The sequence below is a fragment of the Petaurus breviceps genome, unplaced genomic scaffold, assembly GCF_028583685.1.
Source record: "Petaurus breviceps papuanus isolate PSGF00001 unplaced genomic scaffold, PetGlider_PUasm1.0 84, whole genome shotgun sequence".
In the NCBI taxonomy this organism is placed as follows: domain Eukaryota; kingdom Metazoa; phylum Chordata; class Mammalia; order Diprotodontia; family Petauridae; genus Petaurus; species Petaurus breviceps.
Window position 1 is genome coordinate 5,061,430 of NW_027186645.1, and position 5,808 is coordinate 5,067,237.

Sequence of the window (5,808 nt, forward strand, 5' to 3'; positions counted from 1 at the left end):
TAATGTATTTTGGCAGTCTTATTTAGTTATCCTAGTACCAACAGGAATTGTGTTTCAATCACTGATATGCTTTCATGTATATTGTGGACATTTTTGTTAAACTCATGACATTTGTCTTTGATATTGACATTGATTTTCACAAATTTTAGTTCTATATACATGTAAATATATGTTATAAACAAATATACTATAAACATATTTAGATATTAAAATGAGGTGGGAATGAGAAAATTTGTGATCATCTGCAATTCATAGGTGATTACTGCTGACAACAGTCAGTCCTAGCAGTCTCTAGGACTTGTGCTACTGATTAATGTGCTACTTTCAACATAATTACTGCCTGCATTCTTTTTTGATTTTCTCCTTTCTTTTCCTCACCAGCAACAACTCAGCAGGTGGTTATAAAGTGGTTATCAGGAAGGAGGATGAGTCTTTAAGGTTATCATATACTACCATCCCCCAGCGTCACAAGTTCCTTTGGATATCTGCTAAATTTATTGTGCCTTTCTCAGGTCCTCAGAATATCTGGTTGTTAAATACTCCTTGGTTCCATGCAGCTGCAAGTAATGCTCCTGTTCTTCCATTACTCTAGGACAGTGATTCTCAAACTTTTTTTACTCTCTACCATGAGGAAATTCCATATAATTCATGGTGCAAAAACTCAACCAATAATACATAATTTGAGAACTAACACTCTAGGGATAATTCTTGCACCTGCATCCTTTAATTAAATATCATTGCTAGAAGTGCCTATTACCTATCTGTTCTTAAATTGTATTTCCTTAAAATAATTTTAAAAGCTATGTTTATATGAAGTTATAATTGTAGAAACATATTGGTTGATAGAAATCATTCAAGACTCACCATTCTATGCATGATCACCAAAAGTCTAGAAATTTAATTTTCTGTTTTATTGAATGGTAGTAGGTAAATCTTTTTCATTCATGTATCATGGTGGCACAGTAGATAGAACACTGGGCAGAGGATCAGAAAAGACTAGAATTCAAATCCTGGTTAAGGAACTTATTAACTGTGTGAGTTTGGGAAAGTCATATGTGACCTTGGACAAGTCACTTAACCTCTATTTGCTTAAGTTTAATCAACTGTAATGTGTGGATAATAATAGCAGGTTTGTTGTGAGAATCAAATGAGGTAATATTTGTAAAGCTGTTAGCACAATATCTAACACAGAGTAGGCACTATATAAATGTCAATTTTTATTATTATGTTTATAATGGTAAACCAGTTTCTGTTGGCCTCTCTAAAAGGAAACACAAATTGAGTAAGGAGGAGAGCAATGATTATGTGTAGTTGATTGTGAATTTAGTACAAATGTTTATTTTGTAAAAACAAATTAAATAAAACATCACTCTTGATTTCTTACATGCAGTGATCTCTGCTTAAAACTAGCTATAGTAGCTCTCGCTGGGTCTCTCTGGTCTGCTCCGGTCGTCTCCGCGCCCTCTCCCGCCTCCGCCAACCGCCGCCGCGCTCCGTCCCTCAGGCGCCCACCCGCCGCCGCTCCAGGCGCCGTCCCGGCAGCCGCTGCCTTCTCACCGGCCCCGGGGCGGGGACGCGGGCGGAGGCTCTCGGGCCGCGCCGGCCACGCAGCCGCCGCCGCTGCTGCCGCCAAGATGGAGTCCGTGAACAAGTACCTGCCCGAGCTCATGGCCGAGAAGGACTCCCTCGACCCGTCTTTCACCCACGCCATGCAACTGCTGGCGGCAGAAATCGAGAAGATTCAGAAGGGTGAATCAAAGAAAGATGATGAGGAGAACTACCTGGATTTACTTTCTCACAGGAACATGAAACTGAAGGAACGAGTCCTGATACCAGTAAAACAGTATCCCAAGTTTAATTTCGTGGGGAAGATCCTAGGACCTCAAGGGAACACGATCAAAAGACTGCAAGAGGAAACGGGGGCCAAAATATCAGTATTGGGAAAAGGTTCCAGGAGAGATAAGGCAAAGGAGGAAGAGCTACGAAAAGGAGGAGACCCTAAGTATGCCCACTTAAATATGGACCTACATGTGTTCATTGAAGTCTTTGGGCCCCCCTGTGAGGCTTATGCCCTTATGGCTCATGCTATGGAAGAAGTCAAGAAGTTCCTTGTGCCGGATATGACGGATGATATCTGCCAGGAACAGTTTCTTGAATTATCTTACCTGAATGGTGTTCCTGAGCCTAATCGTGGGCGTGGGGTACCAGTAAGAGGAAGGGGAGCAGCTCCTCCACCTCCACCTGTTCCCAGGTGCCACATTTTAAGAGGGACATTGAAAAGCTGGAGTGTGTCCAGAGGAGGGCGACCAGGATGGGGCCGTGGTGTTGGGCCTCCCCGTGGAGCTCCAGTGAGAGGGGCCATCACTAGAGGTGCCAGTGTGGCCCGGGGGGTGCCTCCCCCTCCAGCAGTAAGGGGAGCCCCTACTCCAAGAGCCCGAGCCACAGGCATCCAGAGAATACCTCTTCCGCCACCCCCAGCACCAGAGACTTACGAAGACTATGGGTATGATGATACCTATGCTGAGCAAAGTTATGAAGGATACGAAGGCTATTATAGCCAGGGCCAAGGGGATTCGGAGTATTATGACTATGGACATGGAGAGGCACAAGATTCTTATGAAGCTTATGGTCAAGACGACTGGAATGGGACGAGGCCCTCCTTGAAGGCCCCCCCAGCTAGGCCAGTGAAGGGGTCATACAGAGAGCACCCATATGGACGTTATTAAAACAAACGTGAGGGAAAATGATCAGTTATGAGCAAAGTTGTTACTGATTTCTTGTATCTCCCAGGATTCCTGTTGCTTTACCCACAACAGACAAGTAATTGTCTAAATGTTTTTCTTCGTGATTCCCTTCTTCTTCTCCCTTCCTCCAACCTCACCCTGCATTCTGGCTTCTGTATGTAGTATTTTAAAATTAGTTAAAATAGATTTAGGAATATCGAATTAATTTTTTAAAGTGTGTAGATGCTTTTTTTTCTTTGTTGTTTAAATATAAACGCAACTGTACCTTTTATAATAAAAACAGAAGTTGAGTTAAAAAAAAAAAGCTGTTAGTTTCCAAAGTGACATTGCTTGCTTAAGGGTTCTGAAGTTAAGCTTTGTTAAAGTTCTCTTAGGTTTGGTTTGAGGCAACCCGTAAAGTTGTAGTTGCAGATTCCCAAACTAGGCTACATTTCAAAATTCAGGGCTGTTTTTAAGACTTAAAATCATAATATTAACGGTAGTAGGTGCCACCGTTTAAAAGTAAGCTCAGATGTCAAATACATTTCCTTAAAAGCATATGGCGGTTGAATCTTAAGTTTACATTTTTAATATGAAAGATCCTCATGAATTAAGTAGTCAGTGTATTTTTTAAGTTAATTGATTAAAAAAAACAAAAAAAATTAGGTTTGTAAAATTGACTTTTTCTTATGTGGGTTTTGAAATCTAGCCCCAAGCATACAGTGTTGAGAGATACTTAGGGAGTAGGTTTTGAAATGGGTTGGGTGGGAGGGAGATTGACAGACTGAATTTAATTTGATGCAAAGCTTTTTTAAGCTAAGAAAAAAAAAAATTTAAATCACTGCATCTAATAAATCCAGTGTTTGAAATCAGAAAGCAAAATATTCCATATGGTTGAGGTTTGCTTTCTGCAAAACCACCAATACTCCTTGGGATGCTGGGGGCTGAAAAAGTACATGTTTTAAACCAGATGACAACACAGAGCCAACCTGAATGATGCATTCTTTCAAGTATGTCTCAACACTAGCGTTATATAAAAAGGGACACTGCAGCTGAAAAAAAAAAAGGAAAAAAATCCACTCTGTACATAAGCTAAAGTCCTAATTGGATTTGTACTCTCCTCCCATTTTGTTCTTGAAGATTAAATGCTACATGTGTAAGTCTGCCTAAATAGGTAGCTAAGACTTATGTCAAAATGTCTACAGCAGTTTGTCAATAAAGTTTAGTCCTTTTTTAATCAAAGTAAATGTGATGAATTGTCATTTTTTTGTGGACAATAAAATAGTTTTCTCTCTCAAATAAACTTAAATTAACTCTAAAAAAAATAACTAGCTATAGTATCAAGTACACACACACACACACAACTTTAAGATTTACAAAGCGCTTTACAATTATCTCATTTTATCCTCACATCAACCCTGGGAAGCAGGTTCTATTTTACAGTTGGGAAAACTGAGGCACACAGAGGTCGCATTACCTGTCCAGGGTCACACAGCTAGTAAATGTCTGTGACTGGATTTAAACTCATATGTACTCTATTATGTACCTTATCTAAGGTCCAGCACTCTATCCACTCTGCCAACTTACTACCAGTATCCCTATTATTTTCTTCTACAATGTATAGCACCCCTATTGGGAATGTAATATCTTATTGCTGAGTGGTTCTTAGAAAAAGCAATCAATTCAATATAAAAAGTACAGGTATTGTCAAATACAGAGAGGTGTCTACCCAGATCCATCCCAAGATTCAGTCTGTCTATTTCACAGGGATGTTAGCAGGGCCTCCTCCTGCCATCAGATGCATAAGCACCCTCTCTTATCTTTTCTAAAACTTTAATAAAATCATTTTGATACTACATTGTTACTCCCACAGCAATAATTCTCTGTATAACCTAGAACTTCGGTCCTCTACAGTTTTGCTGCTTATTGATCATAGAGTTACTCCCAGGTTTCAAGGTTACCTCCCCTTTTGTTTTTATATTATAATTTTGCTTCTTCCCCTTTAATACAACATAAATCTGAGAGGATTTTCACACACTGGATATAAATTATTGGGGTATCACAATCCTACTAAGACAGAGAGGCATAATGTTTCAGTTAGAGTAACTCAGTGACATGTCCTCACATTCTCTTTTCACATTTAGGTTCAATTTCCAGTTTACATTTTCTCTCAATGATACACTTGTAACTGCTGCTTACACCGTCTTTTCTGATGGGGGGTCAAGGAAAGGTTGGATATTGAGAGAGGGGAAAAATGTACATATTTTCAAAATTAGATATGAGAAAGAACACATGATTGTATGAATACCAGGGATGCAAGCAAATGAATTTTGCTGGTTGATATTCCATATTATGTATGTATTTTACTTGTTGACATTCAATTTTGGAGTTACTGGTCATTGTTATTACTTTGAACCTTCATTTTTGCCTTTTAGCAATGAAAGCACACAAAAATAAAAGAATGAGTAAAAAGAGAAATAAACATAATCATGTACATAAACATAAAGAAGTAAAAAAATTACAACACATTAAAAATTGTTTCCAAAGTGCAGTTTTAACGTGAGACTTTTAAGGTGATATGATGATCTTTAATAATAGTATTTCTTATATACAGTTTGAAGCAGAAAACCTGGGATCAAGAGAACAGAAATGCTCAGGTTATTTAGTTTCACTATCCAGGATATTCTGAACTTGGTGATCTTATCTATATTTGGATCCTTGCATTAATTTCATTTTTAGTGTATCACTACAGAATGAAGACACTTGAATTTGTTGACAAAAGTTTTTTCCCCAACTTGAAGACCCTAGGGAAATTTTCACTGGAGTAGTCTGGTTCTTATTCCAAATGATAATTTATTTGTTTTATCTAGGTTTTATTTGAAAGTTTTGGTACCTGTTAGATAGGTCAGTTAGGTGGCACACTGTACAACATGCAGGGACTGAAGTCAGAAAGACTCATCTTCCTGAGTTCAAATCTGCCCTCAGATACTTACTAGCTGTGTGACCTTGGGCAAATTACTTAACTCTGCTTGCTTCAGTTTCTTCATCTGTAAAATGATCTAGAGAAGGAAACAACAAACTGCTA

At 38.7% G+C, this 5,808-nt stretch overlaps 1 pseudogene; it reads left to right on the forward strand.

Moving 5' to 3' along the window:
- The first annotated feature begins 1,620 nt into the window (after positions 1–1,620).
- LOC138176265 (KH domain-containing, RNA-binding, signal transduction-associated protein 1 pseudogene) lies at positions 1,621–4,051 on the forward strand (annotated as a pseudogene).
- The last annotated feature ends 1,757 nt before the right edge of the window (positions 4,052–5,808 follow it).